General features: G+C 49.0%; 1 pseudogene; it reads right to left on the reverse strand.

The window, feature by feature from the left end:
* Positions 1 to 2,260: 2,260 nt before the first annotated feature.
* LOC143381504 (leucine-rich repeats and immunoglobulin-like domains protein 1) overlaps positions 2,261 to 26,402 on the reverse strand; it is a 29,925-nt pseudogene continuing 5,783 nt past the window's right edge.

Consider the following 26,402-nt stretch of genomic DNA (forward strand, 5'->3'; position numbering starts at 1 on the left):
CTCCATTTCTTTCATCCATCTACTCCCATGGCCACACCCTAAAACCTGCCATCCCCCAAACTATCCCTTTTCTGATGCTTTATATTTCAGTACCTCATTCCTTACCCACTTTCTTTGGTGATGTTTGTCACTCATTGTCTTCTCTTCAGTTTTTGGGCATCTCCCTTTTTGCACACTCTATCAGCAATTCTCTGACCTTTCATCTTTTTTCTATTGAGCCTAGACCTCTTCATCAATTCTACTTTTCCTGTAAATCCATTAGGCTTATCTCATTATATATTTCATTATATACTCCAGTTGGCAAATCTTGCTACCGAAACCCACAACTTAAAATATTTGGCATCCTACCTCTGGACTCTTATCAGATACTGAACATATAATTGGATGCTATTTTACCATCCAAGTGACATATATTATGTTAAAAACTGAACTTACTCTATCAAAATTTGGTTAAGCTTGAGTGAAGAAACACATTGCTGTTTGTAAGATGTTTAAAATCATTATCTTTTTCGCATTTAAAAATGAAGAAATGTCATGCTATATTTGGCATGGTATCTTCTAGACCAGGAATGGAAAATATACTTCTTTTTCATGCCAATTTCAATTGCTTAGAGTACCAGTAACTCATTTGTATTGACTACTGAACACATAATGCACAATTTGGTTAACAGGATTTGGACATTAGAGGATTAGAGAAGGTAGACTGTTTTCCAAGCAGTGCTTAGCTGATATGTATTCAACCATCAGGTTTCAGCTTAAACAGTATTTCCTCAAAGACAATTTATCTTGAAACTTGTTCTAGATCTTACCATGTGGTCCTTATCATAGCTCTTAATTAATATCCCTGCCCTAATAGACTAACAGGTTCCCTAAGAGAACTTTTCTATCATGCTTACCATGGCATCCTATGCTTAAGTGTCTAGCAAATGCTTAATAAATATTTACTGAATAAGTTGCATGATTCTAACCTGCAAACCTGCTTTGCACATACATTTTCTAGCCCAAAGAAGCCATTTGTTGTCTCCCTAAGGACACCATATATCCCAATTTTCATTCCTGCCATTTGCTCAACACTTATAAATGAACCTTTATTAAAGACACTTCAGTGCCGTTTGTTAGACACTTCAATATTTTACATGTTTTCAATGTACATTGTACCAAAATTTCTATAAATAAATAAATTTGTACATAAAAGTAATACTTCCTCTTTCACATTGCCTCTCAGAAGCAGCAAATTCACATATTTTGTGGAAGTAACATTTATTAGTTAACTGTTGAGGACAAACCAATGGATCAATGATGACCTCTGGAACAATGATGCCCTCTGACAGGAACATCTGACATAGGTAGCCATTTGGCTAATATCTCCCTTCAGCTTTTTGGCTAAAGAAATGTACTTTGAGATTTTTTTAAGGACCTTATTTGTTTCAATGTAATTTTCAGTGAATTACACATTGGCACTCACAAGACAGTTAGCTACAGGTCTCAAAAGTGTAAACACACCCAGGTCTAGGGCTAAATCTTATGTAGTCCACACCCAGTCCCGTCTATGTGAAGGGAGGGCATGGATGGGCCTGCTCAGGCTCCTCAGTAGACATGAGCTAGCCCTGGAAGGTGAGAACTTGATCTTTTTTACCCCCAGTGTAATATTATATTGGCAGAATTAAAACGTCACTATTGAAAAATCCACAGGTACCAACACCAGCAGCCTTTGCCTTAATAAAAAGCCTCAGCTAACAATCCGGCGACATGGACAAGATGACATTTGCTTTTAAGAAAAAGTGAGCTTCAGAGAAGGAAGAAAGGCCTACCGTCCTAACTCATGGCTTGTGGTGGATTATCAACCTTCACTCCACCCCTCAAAGAAGCAAGCCTCCAGGGAAAAGCCCCTCACAGCAAAGACACATTGCAGGAGCCACCAACGCAGGCTAAACGTAACTTCGAAGAGCACACAACAACAAGGACTCCCCGTCCTTCCAAACCCACCAGGAACCCCAGGAAACAAATGTGGTTTTTGTCTCTAATTCCCACCATGCACTAAGGCACCAGAACTATTCCTAACCCCCCTCCAAGGAAACAGCAACCTGCAGGAAAGGCCAAGGAGGCCTCTGGGAGCTCCGTGCTGCCTGAAGGGAACACAGGGCAGGGCTGAAGGTCTGCGGGGTCCGCGTCGCACAGCCTCACTATAGAGTACAGGCAAAGACCCCTGGGGAAAGAGAAGGCCGTCAGAGCCAAGTTCCAGCATGACCAGCTGTGGCAGCTAGTGTAGCCGCCAGGGAGGCCAGAAGGACAGTAAGGGATCACCTTTTCCATCTAGGGACACCGCCGGCTTCCTCAAGGATGTCGGCATTCTATTGTTTGCTGGGGTAGAGGGACCTGTCCCCGGCCCCACTGCGAGGATGATGTGGAGAGTCTCCTTGGTTGCCCTGGCTGGGATCCTGCCCACACAGTGCACTTGGCTGTGTGCTGTCCCTTCATGTGGGCTGAGGGTGGGGGGCCTGCTCCTTGGAGTAACTGTCCGCATCAGCATTGCAGTCACTGCACACGAGAGGGCCACTGGGTTCTGAAGGAGAGATGGGCCAGGTCAGAGCCACCCCCACAGAACAGGCCACCCACCTGCACCCAAGTGGGGTCCTGCCACCGGCCTACAAACGCCCCCTCACCAAAGACCTTCACAGAAAAGGCTGGGCACATGCCACACTGTTAGTGGAGATGGGGTCCTTCTTGCTCACATGCCCCAGATTAAGCTAATCTTGTACTTAGAGAATGTAGTCACACTACTGTGATCAGAGGCAAAAAAAAAAAAAAAATAGAAAAAAGAAAAACCCCAACAATTTGATTAGGTACCAGGCAGGGTTAAGAGTTTTCTGAACAATTAGAAATTTAACCTCAAAACAGCCCTGGTGAACAGATACTAAAACCCCCTATGTTGCTTATTATTCTGGAAAATTATTGCTCAGGTTTACTGTACCATAAATAGTAACTAAGAGACACACTCATCTAGAATTAAAAGGGCACCAGGCCAGAGCTTCCTGTTTATATACTAAATACCCAATTTAGGGAGTGCTAGACGGAAATGTAGGCATCTCCCCTCTTCATTTAGTGAGTGGGTCAACCCAGATCTTGATTTCAAAAAGGCACTGCTTTTCCTGGTGGAAGCATCACCTACCCATCTTAGGTGGACCAGGTGTCCCAGTGGCTTTTTCTGACACTTTCCAGGGCTCTTTACTGTATCTAACACAGAGCTTGGGCTGCCTCTGCATGATGCTGTGGACGTAACCTCTGGGAAGAGGCCCGCATCTCTCAGACACACACCTGCAACAGACTCCCCAGGTTAGAAACTGCAGAGGAGGTCTCAGTGAGTTTGAGGAGCAGGACGGGTGGGGCTGCTGCTGCAGTCTCTCTATCAGTGTGAGTTACTACTGTGCCACCACGAAGCTGGCAATGGGCCTGTTTTCTAGTACCACTTTCCCAGCAAGCAGTCTTTGAGAATCTGCAACCATGTTAGAGGAGCAGCTCTCTCAGGCCCGGCCTTCAGCTCAGCAAGCGCTCACAATCTCCCACCAACTGAAACAGTGCCCCCTGCAGAGAGCTTTCCCTGTGAGTCTGGAATACAGAGCAGGTCTGGGCACTGCCGCTGCACTCGCATCCCTTGGTACCTTCATGGTGCCAGAGCCCCCACACAGATCCCAAAATCCAGGGATGCTCAAGTCCCTTGTATATAATAACACACCATTTGCACATAACCTGAATACACTGTCCCATGTAAGTCACCCTAGATTAAGCATTGTGACTAGTAAAATGTAACTTTGTGTGCACAGCTATTGGACTGTGTTTTGGGGGAATAATGACAAGGAAAAGAAGGCTGCATGTGCATGCACCTTCTCCACCCTGGATATTTCTAGTGTGTAGAAGATCGAACCCACAGATACCAAGGGCCAACTGTGGAAGCAGGGCTTGGTTTCAGGGCCTGGGGTTTCCCTTCAGCTGTTTCTGACAGTGGTCCTACCTTATCCCAACTGGGAGGCTTACTGCTAAGCCCAGATGGTGACCTTCTGGAGAGACAGGATGTTGAAACCTCTGCAAAGCTTGCACAGACCAGGACTGAGCTGAACAACAGAGGCCTGGGCCAGCAGCTGCCTCGTTCACCTGATGCTCCCACCCACCTAATGCCAGACACCTGAATAGGGAGCTAGAGGCCATCTCCACCTACGGAGGACAGTCACCTAGATAGAGCTCCATCTCACCGTGTCAGATGCCTTACTGTTGCTCTCGATGTGCTTGTTGGCCCAATGGCCACCCTCAGTCCTGATTGAGGTTTCTCACCAGTCAGAAAGGGTCTCCTGAGAAGAGAGGTAGCTTGGAACATCTTGTGGCACAATAGTTTCATCTGCAAGGAGATAAGACAATGAAATATTCAGGATTGCGGTGACAACAGATGCAGATGCACATTCACTGTCAGGCCCCAAACAGGATCCCCTGGCAACAGCCATCGAGGCTGCGCAGAGACCAGGAGTTGGTGCAGGTAGGAGGCCCTCCCAGACCCGAGCTGAACCTGAGCCCAGGTCAAAAGCATGTGAGACCACAAAAGACGGGGAAGAGTGACAGGAAGGGAGACAGAACTAATAAATCCACAGCACTGTGATGCTTCAGGGACAATCCACCTCCGTTTATGAGGAGGACATCAGCAGGAAGTTCTTTTTTTTTTTTTTTTTACTTGTCAATAGACCTTTAGTTTATCTATTTATATGCTGTGCTGAGGATCAAACCCAGTGCCTCACTCATGCCAGGCAAGTGCACTACCACTGAGCCCCAGCCCCAGCCCCAAGGCAGTTCCATTTCAGGCTCTGCCCTGAGTGTGAACCCAGTGTCTGCAGGACCAAGGCTTCAGTTCTCCAGAACCACATTCCCAGAGGTCCTGGAGTTCCCAGAGCATGAGAGCTCTTGAAGAGTGTGGACCTGGCTTCTCCTGCCCTGGAAATGAACGGCCACCATGCTCACCTGTGTTGGTGACACTGTACTCCTCGCTCTTCTTCCTGGTTTGGAAGATGATGCACACCCACACCAGAGACATAAGAACAATGCTGCACACCACGGTAATGGTGAAGATGCCATGGTGGTCCTTCCTGCAGCCAGGCATGGGCAAGATGCTCAGCTGGCTGTGAGCGCGCTCCGTGCCCAGCGTGTTGGAGATCTCGCAGGTGTACTGGCCCGCGTCCTCCACCACCACGTTCTAGACCACCAGCAGCTGGTTGCCAGAGGTAAAGTGGTGCCTGTCGGTGAGGCTCAGGAGGCAGTTCCCCTTGAGCCAGGTGATGGGGGGAGGGGCTGCCAGTCACTGCACTGGAGGGCCACCGTCTCCCCCACAGACACCACGAGGTCTTCCAAGGGTACCACCAAGGACGGGGTCTCTGCAAGAGATCAAGAGACAGCACACTCACTCTGGGGCCTCAGTGCTGTGGTCTGCTTGGTTCTCAAGACATGGCATAATCCTACCTGAGGGCTTCCACCAGCCTGGCAAGCTTTTCAGAAGATGGCTGATCTCTGGTCACAAAGGTTCCTGTTCCCAAACTGTGCTGTGTCCCTGTTCTTGACTAAGACCACACCCCTCCTGCATGCTCCTTGGTCACCAGTTGCTCAAGGTTCTGGCACTGCACTGGCCTTTAGTCTTTTTAAAGAGATAGGAGCCATGGTGGTGGGGCACGCCTGTAATCCCAGCAGCTCAGGAGGCTGAGGCAGGAGGATTGCAAGTTCAAAACCAGCCTCAGCAATTTAGCAAGGCCCTAAGCAACTCAGTGAGACCCTGTCTCTAAATACAAAATAGGGCTGGGGATGAGGCTCAGTGGTTGAGTGCCCTGGGTTCAATCCACAGGACCCCAAACAATTTTTTTAAAAAGAGGAAAAAAATCCTAAAAGCAGCCCCAAATTTCAAACAGTAGCAACACCTTCCCTTAACCCCAGGGTTCACAGAGCAACTCCGCAGGCCTTCCCCTCAGTGCCATTTCAGATTCCTACACATGCACGCACACACACACACCCCAGAGTATACCAAGGGTCTAACCTAAGACAGTCAGGGTGGCATTCGCTGACACAGAGCCTGCTGAGTTCTGGGCGGTGCAGCTGTAAATGCCCATGTTATCTATTTTCACATTAGTGATGAAAAACACGTCGTCGTCTGGCATGACATGCATGCGACACTCCCGAGCTGCAGGAAAATATGTGCCTCCGTCATTCTGCCAGGCAATCTGGGGGTTGGGGTGGCCGGTTGCCGCACACTCAAGGGGAGCCATGGTGCCAGTCTGGATGGCAATGTCTCAGGGCATTTTGGTAAATGATGGCAGCACTGGAAAACACACACAAAGGGGGAGGTCAGGGGACAGCTGGCTGCAAATGCAGGGAACACCTCTGGGGCAGAGACCCCCAGTGTGCGAGGGCCACTGCTCGATACCTCCCTGCCCTGTGCCACCGCCAGCCCAGGACTGCTACAGCCACCTCAATCAAGAGCAGTAAGCTTCCCAGGGAAAGTGCCAGCCTCTCCCCACCACGGCCTGACACTTCCTCCACCTGTCCACTCCATCTGGGGATGGAGTCCCAGGCTATGGCTGACATTCTGCCTACTGCACCTCATAGGAAATGGGTCACACAGGTGGGACACTGGGAGTCGGGGCCTGAGGCTTACCTGCCTTCACAAGCCACAAGGACAGAGCCTGGGAAACAGAAATACCTGCTCACTAAGCTGCAATCACAGAGGGAAGGTCCATGCATCCCCAGGGCAACCTGAGGGCCATGCTGCTGAGCACACATAGGCAGAAGCACTGGGCTCTCTGGCTCAGGTTCAGCAAGCAGTGGGACACCAGAGTCAGTGTCCAGCTGCATGGCAGGCATCATCATGCTTCCTGTCCAAGCTGCTCTGGTCAGCCAGGTACCATGGCCCTCCCCTGTCATCCCAGTGGCTCAGGAGCCTGAGTCAGGAGGATCATGTTCAAAGCCAGCCTCAGCAACTTAGTGAGGCCCTAAGCAACTTAGTGAGGCCCTAAGCAACTCAGTGAGACCCTGTCTCTAAATAAAATATAGGAAAGGGCTGGGATGTGGGTAAGCACCCCGGGACCTCATTTACCTGGTGTAAATAACAAATGCCCTGGCAGAGAGTCACTTAGTTGCCTGAGTCTTGAGGTGGCAGTGTGGCCTCTCTAAGAATACGCCAAGACAACCTGAGTATGGTCAAGTTTGTTCTGTGGTCTGCGGGGCTGACTGAGCGCAGCCTGCTGGCACTTCTGATGAACTTCGAGCCAACTCTGTCACTGGCACTTTAATGATGAGAAAAATCTCCCCGGGTTCTCAGGGAGATGCCCACTCACACTCCTCCCGTCCCCCTCCAAAAATAGCAGCCCTGAAGAGAGCAGCTCTGACAAGCTGCTTTCTGAGTACAGGACCTCATCCCACCCTCCCCCACACTTGTCTTGCTCTCTGCTGTCTTGAGAGGTGGGGACCTGCCCCTGCCCAAGCTGGCCTGTGCTTCCACAGCTGTGCCACCCACTCAAGGGCACAGCTTCCCCAGGGTCTGGGATACGGGACCTAGAAACTGAATTGCGTGGTTCCAGAGAAGTTTAAGGCTCAGCTCTGCCACTCACCCTGCCTCCCAACAGTCACCCAAAGTCCAGGGAGAGGGTGCTTTAACCTGCAGAACCTGCCCTGGGCAAACCCAGGGTACAGTGCGGTCTGATCCCAGGTCAGCCTTCATCCTCTCCTAGGTGGGCAGCTAGCAGGGCGGGGTGCCTGGGAGAGACCAACGGGGCCACCTACCATTCACCGTGAGCTGGGCCTTGTTAGAGTAGGTGGAGCCAAAGTGGTTGGTGATGACACACTGGTAGCAGCCCTCCTGGCCAAAGGTGACCCTGTGGAGGTGCAGGATGGTGGTGTACTCCATCACTTCCCCGTCCTGGGTGCGCACGTGCGGGAAGTTCTCCATGTTGGCATTGGCCAGAACCTCATTGTCCTTCTTCCAGGCAAAGGTCATGGGGGAGCTGCTGCTGCTGGCTGCTGAGCACGTGAACCAGATGTCCTTGCCTACCACAGCTGTTGTCGTCTCCGGCTGGGTGATGATCTGTGGCTTTGGGAAGTAGACTGGGGTAAGAAGGGCCACTATGAGGAGAGAGGGACCAGCTGCTGTCACGCTCGCACAAAACCAGGCCAGGGACACCAGGCCCCACCCAGGTGAGGCCATGAGCACGCCCCTGGACTAGAAATGGGCCACCAGCACTTGGTCACCCAGCCCTCCGGAAGCTTCCTAGAGGCCCACACCCACTGCACCTGTTGATACGGCTACACAAGAGGTGCCACTTGTTGTGGCTGCACAAAGGACTCTGGCACAATGGCTTACAGAACGTTGGGACCCCCAGAAATCTGAACTCCCTTAAAATGATGAAAGTACTGCAAAAAAATGGTCAAAATCAATGGTTCCAATTTCTGGAAAATCAAACACAATGATCCACAGGGTGTGGACTCAAGAAAATGGAGGCCTCTTGGAAAGAGATAGGAGCTCTCTGGTGTTATGAGTTACCCAAGTCCTACCTGCCTCCACCCCACTCTGTGACAGCCTTGAGACTCAGCAGCTAGCAACCATTGAGGGGACAGGTAGAGCTCCCCCAAAACCCCATCTGAGCAGTGGTACTGTGTGATCTGTCAGGCCAAGACCTAGAAAGCCCCACTCATGAAGAAGGCTCACCACAGGAAGCCCTGTCCCCAGGCATCTGATGAAAATAGTGGCCACTGTGTAACCATGCCACTGTCCAAGGTGACTGTGGCCGTCGGGGTGAACAGGACAGTTCACTGAAACTGAAGGAAAGTCAGGTGGAGGAGATAGCAGCAGCAGGCCCTGTGAGGTCCACCAGAGTCCTGGGAATCAGGAAGTGCACGCCCACGTGCAGGGTGGACACACACCCTGGAAAGACCTCGGGGGAGCCCTCATTTCTTGCCTGGGCTCAGATGGCAGACACACACAAGCAGGAAGTGAGAGCACACGCCAGCACATACATACCCGGCCTGGGTGAAGGACCCAGGATTTGCTGATGGGCGTGACTTAAGGACTTCTGTGTCCAACTATTGGCTACACACTAGCAAGCCAAGCAGGAACTCAAGGGGTTGTGCAGAGCAGGCTCCACAACACTCATCTAGGAGAGGCCCTAAAGGAACGGTGATGGGCTAGCAAGCCCTGGGGAAGAACGGGAAGATCTGACTCTGGACTTGCCATGTCATTTTACTTTTTTTTTTTTTTTTTTGGAACTGGGGATCAAACCCAGGGTCACTTGAACATGGAGCCCCATCCCCAGCCCTATTTTGTACTTTATTAAGAGACAAGGTCTCACTGAGTTGCTGAGGACCTCCGTTAAGTTGCTGAGGCTGACTCTGAACTCAAGATCCTACTGCATGGGCCTCCTGAGCAGCTGGGATGGGGCCTGTGTTACCGCACCCAGCATATTATTTTATCTTAAATGTCCAATTTTCAACAACAAATTATGAAACAGGCAAAAAAAAAAAAAGTCAATACAAACTGTCCCTGAGGAAATTGAGATCTTGGATTCATTAAACAACATCAGAGGGGCTAGGGATGTGGCTCAAGTGGTAGCACGCTCACCGGGCATGCGTGTGGCCTGGGTTCGATCCTCAGCACCACGTACAAAGATGTTGTGTCCGCCGAAAAGTAAAAAATAAATATTAAAAATTCTCTCTCTCTCTCTCTCTCTCTCTCTCTCTCTCTCTCTCTCTCAAAATGTTTTAAACAACATCAGCTATTATAAAACTTCTTGAAAAACTAAAACTAGTCTAAGAGAATTAAAGCATGAGAACAGAAACTATAAAAATGAACCACATACAAACCATGGCATTTACAAGTATAGTAACCGAAATTAAAAATCCACCCTAGGGTGGATATAGCTCATTGGTAGAGTGCTTGGCTTGCATGCACAAGGCCCTGGGTTCAATCCTCAGAACCAAATAAAAACAAAACAAAATCCACCTAGGACTAGGGCTGTAGCTCCCTAGTAAAGCCCTTGTCTAGGATGGGTGAGACCCTGGATTCAATCTCCAGGACTACATAAAAAAAAACCTAAGTAAAATAAAGGTATTGTGTCCATCTACAACTAAAAATATTTTTAAAAAATCCATCCTAGAGGGCTCAGTAGCAGAACTGAACTTGCAGATGAGTCAGTGAACTTGAGACAGGTCAGTGGAGATATCCAGTCTGAGAATCAAAGAGAATGAAGAAAATACACAGAACTTCAGAGATCTGTGCAAGAGCATCCAGCATCTCAACACACAGATCATGCAAGTCCAAGCACAGGACACAAGGAGCAGGGAGAGTATGTTTGAAGCCCTGATGCACCCAAACTTATAAATTGGATGAAAAACATGCACCCACATATCTGAAAAGTTTAATCAACTCTAAGCAAAATTCATTCAAAAGGCTAGGTTCATCATATTCAAGTGTTAAATGCCAAAGACAAAGCATTTTCAAAACAGCACAAGAAAAACAACTTATCAAATACAGGGGATCCTTGAAAATATTTGTAGCTGATTTCTTATCCAAAACCAGGAAGGTCAAGAGGGAGAAATATTCAAAGTATTTTAAAAGTCTGGAAATCTCAGGTGCAGCAAAATTATCTTTCAAAAATAAAGATGAAATTAAAACATTCCCAGATTTTAAAAAATATACAAACTGAGAGAATTTACTGCTACCAGACCCTACCTACAAGAATTAACTGTGGTGGTGCATGCCTGTAATCCCAGCAGCTCAGGAGGCTGAGGCAGGAGGATCATGACTTGAAAGCCAGCCTCAGCAAAAGTGAGGCCCTAAGCAACTCAGTAAGACCCTGTCTCTAAATAAAATACAAATTAGGGCTGGGGATGTGGCTCAGTGGTTGAGTTCCCCTGAGTTCAATCCCTGGTACCCCCTCCTACAACAAAACAAAACAGTAAATGAATTAAACACTCTGATCAAAAGGCAAGGAGAACCATAATGGATAAAAAAAACTATGACCCAGTATACACTACCTACAAGAGGCAGTTTAGATCTCAAGACAATTAAACAGTCACCCAATATGAGACAAAATATTTTATCATGCAAATGGGTCAATCCATCAGGAAGACATAAAAATTATAAATATGTGCACCTAACAGAGCTTTACAAAATGTAGAGCACCACCTGTCAGAACTGAAGAGAAGAACAGACAATGTAACAATAATACTCTTATTTCCAATGAAAAGCTAGACAGAAAAACTAGGCAGATGAACAAGGATAAAGAAGACTTGAACAACAGTATAAACCAACTAGTTCTAATATACACCCATGGAACTCTCCATCAAACAACAGCAGAATATTCTTTTGAAATGTACACGGAACAATCTCTAAGATAAGACTATATTTTAGGTCAAAACATAGGTCCAATAAGTTTAAAAAGATGGAAATCACACAAAGTATCTTTTTTGATGACAATGGAACAATGTTTAAATCCACAGTGAAGAGAGTATTTGGAAAGCAACTTGTGGAAATTAAGCAGTGCACTTCCGCATAGCAGAGAAGAAGTCACAGGGACACTGGAAGATGCTCTGAGTTGAATGAAAACGATGTGTTTAGTTTTCAAGTCTCGGAAGCTATGCCTAAAATGGTGCTCGTGGACTTATTGCTGGAAAAGCCTGTATTAAAGAAGTTTAGGACTAGTAATCCAGTTTTTTAACCCAGAAAAAGAAGAATAGACTACACCATCACAAGCAGGAAAAAGAAATTAATCATGATTTGAGCAGAAATGAAAGGAGGAGGACAGGAAAATGAGAAAATCACTGCAAAGCAAAAATTGGTTCTTTGAAAATATCAACAAAATTGAAAAACCTTTAGCTCAACTAGTAGGCAGGAAGGAAAAACAGAAGGCACAAAAAAGGGCACCCTACTACTGACCTTCTTCCAGCCAGGGGAAAATAGGGAACACTCTAACAACTCTATCCAGCTAACCAGACCACCTGGCTGAAATGACTAAATTCCTAAAACTGACTCAAGAAAAAACAAATTCTGGCTCAACACTAAGGAGACACTTTAGAATTTAAGAATTTTTAAATGTAGAATTAAGAAATTCCTATAAAGAAAAGCCCAGACTCAAGAGAATTCTACCAAATATTTAGAGAGAGAACCAATCTAAAACTTCCAAAGCATTTTTTTTCCTCTTTCTTTTTTTGGACAAGTAGATGTAAAGAGAATATCTTCCAACTAATTTTATACAACTATTATTCTAACAACAAACACCTAATAAAAACATCACACACACACACACACACACACACACACACACACACACACACACATATCAACTACAACAACAACTTAGAGAACAATGTCTTTTATAAGTATAGATGCAAAAACTTCAGCAAAAATCCCAGCAAACTGAATTGTACAGCACCTAAAAAGAATCACATACTATAATCAAGTTAGGTTGATCCCAGGAAAGCAAGGTTTACCATTCAAAAATCAATGTACTAGACCATTATCAATAAAACAAAGGGGGGGGGGACCCTATACAGTCATCTCAGAAACACACACAAATATATTACACACAAGACAGAATCCAATAGATTTTCATAATAAAAATATTCAAAAAATTAGGGTTAAGAAAGGAACTTATTTAACCTCATAAAGGTCATCTTTGAAAAATCCACAGTTAATATTACACTTAGCTGCGCTCAGTGGCATGCACCTGTAATCCCAGCAGCTTGGGAGGCTGAGGCAGGATTAAAGCCAGCCTCAGCAATGGTGAGGCACTAAGCAAGTCAATGAGACCCTGTCTCTAAATAAAATACAAAATAGGGCTGGGGATGTGGCTCAGTGGTTAAGCACCCCTGGGTTCAATCCCTGGTACCTGCCCCCCCAGAATAAAATTATTGTAAATGGAATTCTTTTCTTGTTTGTTTATTTAGTGCCTCGCAATTGCTGAGGGTGGCTTTGAACTTGCAATCCTCCTGACTAAGCCTCCCAAGCTGCTGGAATTATAGGCATGCACCACTGCAACTGGCTCTAAAAATATTTCTAAAAAAATTTTTGCACAACTGTCTAGAAACTGAAAAACCACCACCACAATTCACAGACTAGGAAATTGTATTTACAAATCATAGACCCGATGAGGTCTAATATTCTGAATATTCTAATATTCAGAACTGACAACTCATAACAAATATAGATCTGAATGTGCTAATATTCAGAATTGATAACTCATAACAAAATAGAGAAATGAATGACTTGAGTAGCTATTTTTCCAAAGAAGCTATGCACAATCCAATGAGAATCTAGAAAATTATTCAACATCATAAGTCATTGTGGAAATGTTAAGACTACCATGAAATTCTACTGTGTTCCCACTAGCAAAATCTGAAATAAAAAAGATAGCAAGTGTCCGCAAGCATGAGGAGAAACCAGAATCCTGTACATTGCCAGCAGGTGTGTAAAATCCTGAAGCCACTTTGAAAAAACAGTTTGACAGTTCTTCGGTCACACCTAGAGCTACCACAGGACCCAAAGATTCCATTCCCAGGTGTAATCCCAAGTGAATTCACATAACTAGTGCATGACTGTTCACATCAACATTAATCATAAAATCCCCAAAGCACCATTAAATATCCGCCATCTGATGCATGGATGAAACAAAACCTATATCCATACAGCAGGATGTCACTCAGTCACAGAAAAGGAACTGATGCTTTAAAACTATGCTCAGGGGTTGGGGCTGGGGCTGGGACTCAGTGGTAGAGCACTCACCTAGCATGTGTGAGGCGCTGGGTTTGATCCTCAGCACCACATTAAAAATAAACAAATAAAATAAAGGTGTTGTGCCCAATTATACCTAAAAAAATATTAAAAATATAAAACAAAACTGCTCAGGGGTGCGGGCAGCTCAGGCCCCAGATCCAATCCCCCACTGGGGGAGAAGACCCAGCAAAGTAAGAAAAGAAGAGTTCCTCAGGCCACTTGCCGTCCACCAGCACTCATATTAACTGTCCAGAGCAGGCAGGTCACACATACCCGTGGACTAGTGACCGCCACGGCTGGTGGCCAGGAGAAGAGGGAATGCCTGCTAAGGTGTGGGGTTGTGGTTTCTTTCAGAAGTGATGAAAATGTTATAAATCACTGAGGACACAAATTTTGAAGACTCTAAATCCAAAGTTCATGTTTTAAAGAGACACATTTTTATGACATGTAAAAATTATATTTATAACACACACACACACACACACACACACACACACACACACACACACACCGAGCTTTACTGAGCAACAATTCACCTATACTACAGCTCGCCCATTTCAAGTTCACAACTTAATGGTCTGTGGTGCATTCACGAATAGGTGTTGTCATGACCACAGTCAATTTTAAGATATCTTTGTCACCTCATGAAGAAGCACTTTGTAGCTACTCCCCTTCTCTCTCCATCTCTCCCCAGACTGGAGCACCTCCTAGGGCACATCTTACCTCTACAGATCTCCCTGTCCTGGGACTTCCCTGTGACTGGGTCATAGAATCTGCAGTCCTTTGTCACTGACCACTTTCCCTTAGCTTATCATTTTCAAAGTTAATCCAGGCTGTGGGAGGGATGGGACGGGTGGCATTTTATGGCCTGATAATCCTGCAATGTCTGAACCCAGAGCACTTAAGCACTGAGCCACATCCCCAGCCCTTTTATTTTTTTTTTTTTTATTTAGAGACAGGGTCTCACCGAGTTGCTTAGAGCCTCAATAAGTTGCTGAGGCTGGCTTTGAACTTGCAATCCTTCCGCCTAAGCCTCCTGAGCTGCTGGGATGATAGGCGTGCATCACCAAGCCAGCTTCCCCATAGTATTTTTTTTAAACAGTTTAACTTGCATCTACCTATAAACGATCATAGCTATTAAAAACGTGAGAATAAAGCAATTACAAGGGTTTGTAACTCTGGAAGTTCTTCCTCATATTCACAAGGGCCCCAGGAAGCCTCAGTACTTACAGTTTCTTAAGATTCCTCATTGTGATAAAGGTGTCCAGCTGCACAGACCTGATGGCATTCTCTCCCAGGTCCCTGAAACACAACACAAGGACTTGTGCCAAGAAACCCCAGGTGCCCTTCCAGCCAGCCCTGTGTCTGAGCCAGGAGACTCGGAGGTTTTCTGTGACAGCCTTGGTTTCATGTGACCCAGAGGTGATAACTCCACAGGAGGTGGCTCTCACACGTGTTGATACAGCACATGCGGTGACACGGGGACCCAACCTGTCTGAGGGGCAGCGCAGAGGCGGGTGCAGGCCTGCTCAGCAAGTCAACAGCCACAGGCTCTCCCAGAAGAACCGGGGTCGAACTTGGTGCAAAGAAAAAACAGACTCAAGCCCACCCACTTGAAGGAGCTACCCCAGAAGGATGTAAAGTTCTCAGGGCTGGCTGGTCCCCTTACTCCCAGGGCAGGGCAGAGAAGCTCCCAGTGGGGTGGGGTATGTGTCACTCTGATGGCTGGCCTTGTGGGGGTGACAAGGAGACCAGGGCCCAGGGAGGAGAGGGGGAAGCAGCGACACAGGGCACTGGAGGGAGGAAGGTATTGTCCACACACCAGCTGCATTCATGGGGATCACATCGACTGGCCATGTGTTTTGTGATTGCTCTGGCACAGGCAAGATAAGGGCCAGCATTGAAGCAGCTGCTGCTTCTAAACAGTCTGTTTCTCAGTTTACAAAGATGCCATTCAATCCTAGCTGACTTTGCCATGGCCACCCTTGGCAGGCCTGGGGGTCAGGCAAGGTCTGGCAAGATACTCACAGGTGCTCCAGTCCTTCCAGCCTCGAGAACTCTCTCTTAGCCACAGACTTGATCTTGTTCCCAAACAGAGTCCTGCAGATTCCAAACATCCAGGAAGAGACAGGGTGGGGGAAAAGGGGGGAGAAAGAACGCACAGTCAGCCTGTCTAGTGAGAGGCAGGGGAAGCTGACCTGCACTAAGATCCCAGGGTGGACACACACAGTCCTGCCCCTTCTGAGAGGAAACACTTTTCCCTCTATTAGAATTCAGGAGCAATGACAGGCTGAAGGTGCATGCACTTTAGGGCCTACAAAGGCCCCCTGCAGACTCCATCTCACTTCAGTCAGAATAGCGATCATTAAGAATACAACTAACAATAAGTGTTGGTGAGGATGTGGGAAAAATGCACACTCATACATTCCTGGTGGGACTGCAAATTGGTGCAACCACTCTGGAAAGCAGTCTGGAGATTCCTCAGAAAACTTGGAATGGAACCATCATTTGATCCAGGTATCCCACTCCTTAGTCTATATCCAAAGGACATAAAATCAGCATACTACAGTGACATGGTCACATTAATGTTTATAGCAGCCCCATTCACAATAGCTAAGCTATGGAACCAACCTAGGTGCCCTTCAACAGATGAATGGATAAAGAAAATACAGTGTACATACACAATGGGATATTACTCAGCCTTAAAGAATGAAATTATGGCATTTGCAGGTAAAAGGATAAAACCAGAGACTATTGTGTTAAGTGAAATGAGTTCATCCCAAAAAACAAAGGTCAAATATTCACTCTGATTTGTGAATGCTAGCCCACAACAAGGGCGGTTGGGGGAATAATAGAAATCCATTGCATTAGAAAAAGGGAAATGAGGGGAAGGGAGAGGATGGGAATGGGAAAGACAGTGGAATGAATGGGACAGAACTTTCCTGTGTTCATATATGAACACATGACCAGGGAAACTCCACATCATGTCCAACCACAAGAATGGGAAGTTAGACTCCATGATGATCTGACATACGTATGATACGTCAAAGTACACTCTACTGTCCTACATAACTAATACCCATTGGACACACACTTGTCCCACCTGGCCCTCTGTCTCCAAGGGCCCCTGAAGGGGGTTGGGGGTGAGGCAGGCAATAGCATCACAAGAGACAGGCTGGGTAGTCTCTCAGTGAGGAGAAACAGAGAAGGTAATGAAAACTATGGATCTGAAAGCTGCTGCCCACTTCTGAGAACTGTGTTCCAGGGATAATGGTTCCCAAAAGAGGCAAGAATGGGATAGGAAAATGGGTGGCTTGTCAGGGTGGCTCCACAGCTCTTTGCACCTGAGATGCATCCTGGCATCTCAGCCTGCAGAAGATGCCCTGTGCTGTGGTTTTTGAGCAAGACCCCAGATTTTATATGATGTCAACCCATCAGACATGGGTCCTACCAAGAACCAGGTAAGAAATGTGGAATACAAAGGCCAGTTCTACCTCCCCTGAGAGAAGCCAGTGAGCACCAAGTCCTCCTCAGGGATGCCAAGAAAGGGAAGGTGAGCTCCCCAAAATAAAAAAAAAATGGCAGGGTCAGGCCATTGCCAGCTGTCTGAGCTTCAACCTAACTGCAACAGGGCAGGAGCAGCAGGTGTCCTCGAGAGTACAGGCCAAGCCAGGACCCAGAGCTCGGACAGGGAAGGCTGCTCCACCTGCTCCCCAGACACCACCAGCCCACAGACCAATGTCTGGGGCAGCCATGCCACAGGGCTCCCTGTCCCCCATTTCATCAGAAACAGACTCCTCCCCTGGGGGCCTCCATGCCAAGGGCCCAGCAGTCACTCCACATTCAGCCTCAGACAAAGTCAGCTCTGTTTTCTGTGTCCTCCAGAGGACAGAGAGCAAACAGGCCACACACCCCTGTGAGTGTCCTCCTCTCTGAGGTAGTGTGTGCATGGACGTGCCAGCAATCTCACCCCAAAAAGCAGTTCTACAGCCTCACAATCAAAACTTCTGTTTTTAAACAAATAAACCAAACACAGAAAACCTGGTGGCTGGGCTTAGGCTCTGTAACCACAGAACTAGCAGCAAATAACGACTCAGGGGTGGCACCAAACTCCAAGCAAGGCTGAGGGCACTGCCAATCTCTCCACTTGCTCAGATCCCCCGCAGGCTGAGGAACGGTGCACCCCAGGTCCTAGTAAAAATGCATGGCGCTGATCATCTAGACCTGTAAACCAGATCCAGGGAAATGCCAGGCTTTATTTCATCCACTCCATATTAGTCACGTTGACCCCTTTTACAGTGAGGCCAGGCTGTTATTCCTAATGGTGACAATAACAATAAAATGAATTCTCAATTTCGCAGGGCACGTCGTGCTGTGTGTGGACTAAAACAGGCCTTCACCTTCTCCCTGCCGGCGTGTGGGGGCTGGGTGGCGCTCCAGCTAGACACTGCAGTGGTTCTAACAAACAGCCACTGGGTGGGCAAAGGGGAACTGGAGCTCTCTGCTGGAGGGATGTTCTTGTCCCACAGTCAGGGATCCCAGGGAAGGGATGGCTGGCCTCTCATGAGTCTCCTGGCCAGTCAGTCATAGGCTCCCAAAGGCTGGATCAGTGCTTGCCTAAGCCACGGTGGCAAGGCACTGGGGGACGGTGCAGTGGCACTCATGTCCCTGGGACTAGCAATGACATGCACAAACCCCTTTCCCCATGAATCCCACTATGAAGGCCCTGCCCACCAGCTACAGGGCCTCCTACCTCATGGGAACCCAGAGGCTCTGCATCTCCCCTGACACCCCCTTTACATGGACCTCTGCTCCCACCCAGCCTCCCAAAGAACACCCCAGGCACAGGGCAGACCCCTGCATCGCCTGTCCTCCCCATGTCACTAACATTGCCAATGAACTGCCTCTCCTGGGGTCCAGAAATTCTCCCTTCTCTCCTCATATACTACCTGTGCAGGTCCCCAGCAGGTGACACCAGAGCCATTTTGGAACAGGATCTCTGGAGTGGGAGAGTATGACAATCCCACAAACCTGGGGGAAAGGAACACTCCAGGAGCACCAGAAAGAGCCAGATTGAAGAACTATCAATGGCTGGGCTTGAGGGACTACCTGAGCTCAAAACCTGGAACAAGGAAGGGCAACATCCACCTGGTGGTCACAGAGGGCTCTGCTGCTCTTAGTGAGAAAATAACTTCATTTAGGCCTGGCCAGTGGTGAGCTAGGAAGGACCTCAGGAGTAGCTCACCTTCCCATTCAGAGGCAGATCCAGCAAGACCAGCCTCTCAAGCTCTCCAAAGGCAGGTCCAGGCCACCTCTCTGGGACTCCACATGGCTCCTCTGTGCTGGCATGCTCCACACTGACCAGGGGAGCCCCGCAGACTGGGGCCAGCCCATCCAGATGGGGCAACGCAGTGTGGTGGCCACATCTTCCAGCACAGCCATGCCACAGAGCTCCCAGTGACACTGGGAGGAAACCCAGCAGAGGAGGGAATCCAAGCAGCACGGTTCCCTCCTTAAGTGGTCACTCAACACCAAGCACAGTGGTCAACCTAGAGCTGCGCACCAAGATCCACTTTTCTCTTTCCCGTCTAATGCATAAACCTTCGCATACCATGACAGCAGACAAAAGAATATCGTGAACCCCAGGTGGCTGCCACACACCCACAGGTGTCATCAGATTGTGCCAATCTCATTATCTCCTCCACCTCTACTCTTTCACCATTTTCTAATCCAGCTGGATTATTTCAAATCCAAATCACAGGAATCAAATTATTTTCTTTTTTTTTTTTTTTTTTTTGGGATCAGGGGATTGAACCCAGGGGCACTTAACCACTCAGCCACATCCCCAGCCCTATTTAATACTTTATTTAGAGACAGGGTCTCAATGAGTTGCTTAGGGACTCGCTAAGTTGCTGAGGCTGGCTTTGAACTCGTGATCCTCCTGCCTCAGCCTCCTGAGCCACTGGGATTATAGGCATGCACCGGCATGCACCACCACACCAGGGTAGAGCCCACTTTCTGCTGCAGGACTCAGACACAGGACAAGGGATCTGTCCAAGGGGGTTCCAGTGCATGCCAGCGCTCAGAGAGTCAGGTACTCAGAAATACTCACAGCTTGATAAGGCTGTCGAGGCCTGTGAAGGCACCACTGGTGTCCTCTAATGTGCCTGAGATCTCATTATGGTCCAGGTCCCTGGGGAGAAGACAGAGCATGAACCTCTCAGTCACAACCCTCAACCTACTTTTTTTCATTAGTTCTACATGACAACAGAATATGGCATCATTTTTAAAGCATGGGATATAGTTTGTTCTAATTCAGTTCCCAGGATTTCCCCCTCCCACTCTCTTCGGGGACAGGAGAACTGCTTTACACTGGGTTTCTACTTCACAGCTCAAGGCACCCAGGTGCACTCTAGGGGGCCCAGTGTCCTGTACAGTCATGAGGAGTCTGGCTCTGTAAAGCAGGCCCCGCTCTGTACAGCCTGCAGCGTGGCTAGGCTCCCACGGCCTTCCAATGCAGATGATGCACACCCCAAACAAGCAGCTTTCCCTGGCTAGGCCTGGGGCTGGGAAACAGTACAGAGCACATTTAGGAAAGCCCAGTTTGAAATCTGCCTGCACAGAGTAGACACCTGGCTGTGGCATGGAGGATCAGGTGACAAGTTCCTTGAGGTTCCTATCTTCTCTAACTCAACCAGAGTCCCTTTTTTTGACCAACCAAGAATCTTGAACAAGGCACGTAGAATAAAAAAATTGAGCAGTAAAGAAAGGAACCCTGGTCTTGTGCCCTGCATGCTGGCCGGTGAGTCTGGGGCCCAGAGCCCATCTCCTTACATGGCCTGCAGAGAACTAGACATTGAGCCAGGGAGGACATCTGGGTGCTGAGTCAGACTTGTGACTCACTCGCCAGGGTGGGAGAGATGGGGCCAACTCTACAGGCCAGGTTCCTCCAGCAGAGCAAATCCCAAGGCCAGTGACTCAGCCTGCTTCCCAGAATCCAAGGGCAGGTCAAAGTGCCCAGGTGGGACATCGCACCTGGCAGCCAGGCCCTATTCTGCACACACTCTGCCATCTCCAACTTTCCACCAGGCCCTCATGCCTGCCCTTCCCTCTCCTGAGCCCTTGCACAAGGGCCAGGAACAGAAAGGGATGCTCTTGGCTCCCAGGAAGACCTGGAATGGATGGTGCTAGAGGGAAGGGAGCTCTGACTGAAGGTGAACCATTCACTGTGACCTTGCTTGAGCAAAGTCGGCTGCTGGAGGGGCTTCTCCTTCCCACAGTTCCTGCCTATTATCTTCAGACTGAATGAACCCAGGCCTGGGGCGGTGGCTCTGTGTGCCTGTGTGCCCACTCCTGCTGCCAACCTTTTCCTCTTCCTCTGGCCTGCTAAGTCTCAATGCCTGTTCTCCTTATCCTGGCCTTGTAGGACTTCAGCTTGAATAGCTTGGCCTGGGGTGCTTTGCTCCCCCAGGCAGTGACTCCACTGCCCCCACTTTAAAACCAGCTCCACCAGGTACAACTGCAGAGGAAATTCCTGTCCCAGTTGTCTGCAGCAAGCCCCTGTCCACCGGGAACTCATGCCTAGGACAGGGGCCTCAAGAGCCCACCATCACTGTCTGCTGAAAATCACACACCCCGCTCTGGGGGCTTTCTGCTGATGGTTTGGAAACTGTCTGAGGCCAACAATCCCAGAAAAGCATCTGCGGTGACTTCTGGTGACTTACCTAATGGGACACTTAGAGGGACATGGCATTGTCACCTCCACCTGGTTGAATGACTCCCTAATGAGGACAAGGAAAGATACAGAGTCCCCAACTCCACCTTTTTTGGAAATGAGGCACACTGGACACCAAGTGTAACAAAGGAGTTTTGAACTAGTTTTTGAACTAGTTTTCTGCGATGGCTTTGAGAAAAGACATAGAGGGTTTAAAAAAATGAAGCTGGGCCCAGTGTTGCATGCCTGTAATCCCCAGGGCTCAGGAGGCTGAGGCAGGAGGATCATGAGTTCAAATCCAGCCTCAGCAAAAAGCGAGGCACTAAGCAACTCTGTGAGACCCTGTCTCTAAATAAAAGAGAAAATAGGGCTGGGGACATGGCTCAGTGGTCGAGTGCCCCTGAGTTCCATCACTGGTACTGAAAGAAAGAAAAAAAAATGATTGCAGGGACAGTGTGGCAGTGGTTGCCGACCTGGGGACGCTCACTTCAACAGCAGGACCCAGCATCCTGACAGGCACAATGTGCAGCTTCTGCTTCGTGACACCACACTTTAAGGTTGTCATTCCCTCAGGCACCATTTCAGGGGAACAATATCAACTATGCACACATAACACATCAGCTTGGGGTCCAATTCCCACCCAAAGCCATTGGGAATAGAGTTCAGAGAACTCCCAGAGAGGCCTTCGGGGGCCGGGTCTGCCCTCTTCTGCTCTCCTGCCCAGGACCCCATCGCTTGGTCACCCCCACAGTGAATGCCATACAAGATGTGCAGGTTCTTGAGTTCCTTGAAGGCGCCTTCGGTGATGTGGCTGATGGAGTTGTGGCTGAGGCGCAGGATGCTCAAACTGCCCAGCTTGGCCAGGCTCTCCTTGTCCAGCCGCGTGAGGTTGTTGAAGTACAGAATCCTGGGGAGGTGGAGGGGCACAGGTCATTATCAGGCTTCACAGACTTGCTTACAACAACCCATGGGGTCTCCGTGGGCAGGCAGCATCTCACAGTGGACGTGCAGCTAGGTCATCCACCTGGCCGAACAACAGGGATGGCTGTGCAGGTCCCAGTGTGGTTAAACTGTGGGGATGGCACAAGGTCATGCAATACAAAACCTCCCTGCTGGTGTCCAGGCTGGTCCTGATTCAGACCTTTCTTGGCAGAGGCCCGACACCCTGGATAGGCCCCTTGTGGGTCAGATGCTGCCACTCCACGCACTGGACAGCAAAGGGCGCCATGCATCCCTGCCTGGCACAACCACTGCAGGGCCTCAGCCTCAGGCTGGAGGCTCTGGCCTGAGTGTCACCTACCCTCCCTGTGAGCAGGACAGGACACTCCCCAAATCATCCATTTAGCCTGCATGTGAGACTCCAACCTTCCTCCCAGACACCCTTGCATTTCTGACACAACCCTGGCGCTGGTCACTTGGCATACGGGTCACCTCTGGTTGAAAAATGGGAAGTTTGGGCTGGGTCAGGAAGAAGAAAAATAGTATCAGTGAAGATTAATGGGTTTTTAAAGGGGGCATCAGGCAGCCTTCTTTCCCTGCTGGAGAAATAAGTCATGGTGTCTGTCAGTCACAAGACCTGGCAGGAGACCAAAATTATATCCTCACCTGCAATTAAGGAATTTGGCTTAGGGGAGGGGTGGGAAAGCAACCCTCAGCCTGCCTCTGAGGTGACCTGAGAATGGGGCAAGCTTCTAGGACTGGTCAAGGCACGCTGCAGTGACCCCTGGTCCCTCTAAAGGGCACAGCAGACAGCGGTCCACAGCCAGAAAGGGGAGCAGGGAGCTCAAAGCCCCATCAAGGCTCTTGAGCACAGCTTCTCCCAGGAGGTCACACACCCTCTGCTGAGTCACAGGACGGTGGCTCCTCACCCTAGGAACTAGACAGGCTCAGGACTGTGGGACTCAACCTGCCCTGCTTCCCCAGGGCTCCCAGACTAGGACAACAGAGAACCACGTGTCCCTGGAGTTCCCTCATGCAGTCCTCACCTGAGCAAAGAGTGTGCCATCTGATACCACAAGAGGGAGGAAGCAGCACCCTAAAGCACCAGGAGGGCAAATCTAACACCCCAAGTCCAAGGGCAGTGAGCAGGAGGGAGAGGCAGGCTGTTGCATGGCACATGCTCTGACCACTGACCCACAGAGACTGAAACACCAGGTCAGCAGAGGGATGCTTGTGGGCCCGAGATGCAAGGGACACACAACGGGAGGGACTGGCTAAGGACTCGGGCTGCAAGCGCAGCATGAAGTTCCAGGTCCCTGAGAGTGTGCCTGGCACCCATAACGCTTGCTCACATTAAGTGACGATTTTTCTAGGCCAAGCCTATGAAAAGTGGGAAAGGAGAAAACCCTCCCAAACTCTCCTGAAAAATAAGGAAACCCAACCGGACTAAACTAGAGCATTATGAAACTGAAAATTTCCACCTAGTGAGGACCTGTTCCCCCAACACAAGCAGAGATCTAGAAACGGGTGCAGACACGGGAACATGGCCATGTTCTCCGACCTTTGGCTATGCAGCTCTGGCTGTGCATGCAGGTCAGAGAGGGGACCCAGGTTCCCTCTCCAGGGGTCACCACTGTGGCTCTCAGCTTGGGCAACAGTGAGCTCAGGTGCCCTCAGGCCCAGCCTGGGTGTCCTGCCTGGGGATCTTCCAAAGGAATGGAGGGTGGGGGGACACTGTGAGCCTCCATGCACATCCACCTTCTCCACCAGGCACGACAGGTAAAGGGAAGAGCCAGGTCCCTGGGGAAGCTGACTGAGGTGCAAGCGCTGAGGACACACAGATTCTTCCAGTCAGCGGGTCGCCATTGCTCTGTTCATGATCCCAGTGTGGTTCAAACACACCTGTTTCTCTCTCTCTCTCTCTCTCTCTCTCTCTCTCTCTCTCTCTCTCTCTCTCTCTCGTACTGGGGCTCCTACCACTGAGCAACATTGCCAGCTTCTTTTTTTTTTTAAATAGGTCCCACTAATTTGCTGAGGCTGGCCTCAAACTTGTGATACTCCTGCCTTGGCCTCCCAGGTCACTGGCATTACACGTGTGCCACACCATGGCCCAGAGGCCTAAGGTACCATCACTCTGCAAGAAGCTACAGTGAGAAGGGTTCTTTAGGTTGCCCTTCCCAGACAGAGCCCTTGACTTCAGGAGCTTTTTCCACACCCAAGAAATCCCTGGGGACAGAGGATCTTCATGGGGACCGACAGGCTACACCTCTGTTATTTCAAAAATAGGAGGTAGGAAGGGCCTGGAGCTCAAAGACCTGACATTCCTGTTTTGGGCCTGGCTGGCCTGGACATCTATCCTTCTTTCTGCCAGAACAGGGCCACCGGCCTGCCTGCCTCTAAGCTGCCTTTGCCCCTGAGGCCTACACCCCTTCTTAGTCCACTGCTCTCTGGGCTCTGGAGGATCTGCCTCCACAGACCAAAGCCGAGGGCACTTACAAGTCACGCAGCTTCTGACAGAAGTTCCAGCCATCGCGGTGGATGCGTGAGATGGAGTTATGGCCAAGGTGCAGCTGGTGCAGGGCCGTGAGGCGAAAGAGGGAGCCGCTGTTCACTTCCACCAGGCTGTTGTGCTCGAGGTATCTGCAATGACAGTGCCTGGGGTCAAAGGGGTCCAACCTTTACCCAATACCCGGAGTGTGCCTGGTCAGCGCTCCGATCAGACACGGCGGTCACAATAAGGGTGTAAGAGCACAAGGGAAGCATGGAGACCCCCTGGTGTGCATACACATGGCGGAGAGAAGACAGGCAGACCCCAGTGGAGGGTCTGCAGGCCAAGACATACTCAGAAAGTTCGGAAGGGCAGGGGATGTTAGCCATAAGTCACTTTCAGCTAAGTCAAAGTGAACCAGGCAGATGAGTGGGCAGAGGAGCTCTCAGCAAGGGCAAAGCCAGGAGAGGAACAGAGAGAGAAGGGGAAAAGGGAGACAGCCCTTATCCTCATCCAACTGAAAAAATCCACTGTGCCAGGAGACATGGCATTAGCTCTGGGGTCCAATGACTGTATGATTTTTGTTTTTCTGGTACCCAGTATTGAACCCAGGAGTGCTTAACCACTGAGCCCCAGCCCCAGCCCTACTTATATTTTTTATTTAGAGACAGGGTCTCACTGAGTTGCTTAGGGCTTTGCTAAGTTGCTAAGGCTGGCTTTGAACTCACGATCCTCCTGCCTCAGCCTCCTGAGACGCTGGAATTACAGGTGTGTGCCACTACTCCCAGCTCCATGACTACAAGATTTAAATATTGATTTTGCTATTTTGATGGCTTAATGAGTCTGAAAACCTGCGAAATGGAAATATCCAGAAGAATCCACCTCATGGTGCTGTATGGAGAGGGAATAGAGAATGTACCTTGGGGTTGTGGGCAGTGTGAGGATCTGGCTCCCAACAAGCTCATTAAGTATGCACAGTAGGTCCCTGACTTACAGTATTCCAACTTGTGATGTCCACACTCTATGAAGGTGTGAGACTAACACACATTCTGCAGAAACTCCGCTTTGAATTCCGAATCTAGATCTTTCCTAACTGGTACAATCCTTTTTCAATGCTGGGAGTGGCAGAGAGATGGCTCCCCCTCAGCCCTGTGGTACCCAGAGGAAACAACTGACACTCTACCATGTGTTGTGCTGCAAGCTAGGATGCCCTGGGGACTAGGAATTAAGTGTATTTTCAACTTATGACATCCTCAGCTCACAGTGGGCATCTCAGGATATGACCCCACTGAATGAAGAGCATTCATGTGCCATTCCCTCACTTCTCAGAATCCTCACCAATGACAGCTCTGCCTAGACACCTGGTTTCTCTCATGGAAGTTACCGATGCACATTTTGCTCTTTTTTTGGTACCAGGGATTGAACTCAGTGGTGCTTAACCACTGAGCCATACCCCCACCCTTTTTTATATTTGA

Source organism: Callospermophilus lateralis, chromosome 15, assembly GCF_048772815.1.
Source record: "Callospermophilus lateralis isolate mCalLat2 chromosome 15, mCalLat2.hap1, whole genome shotgun sequence".
In the NCBI taxonomy this organism is placed as follows: Eukaryota; Metazoa; Chordata; class Mammalia; order Rodentia; family Sciuridae; genus Callospermophilus; species Callospermophilus lateralis.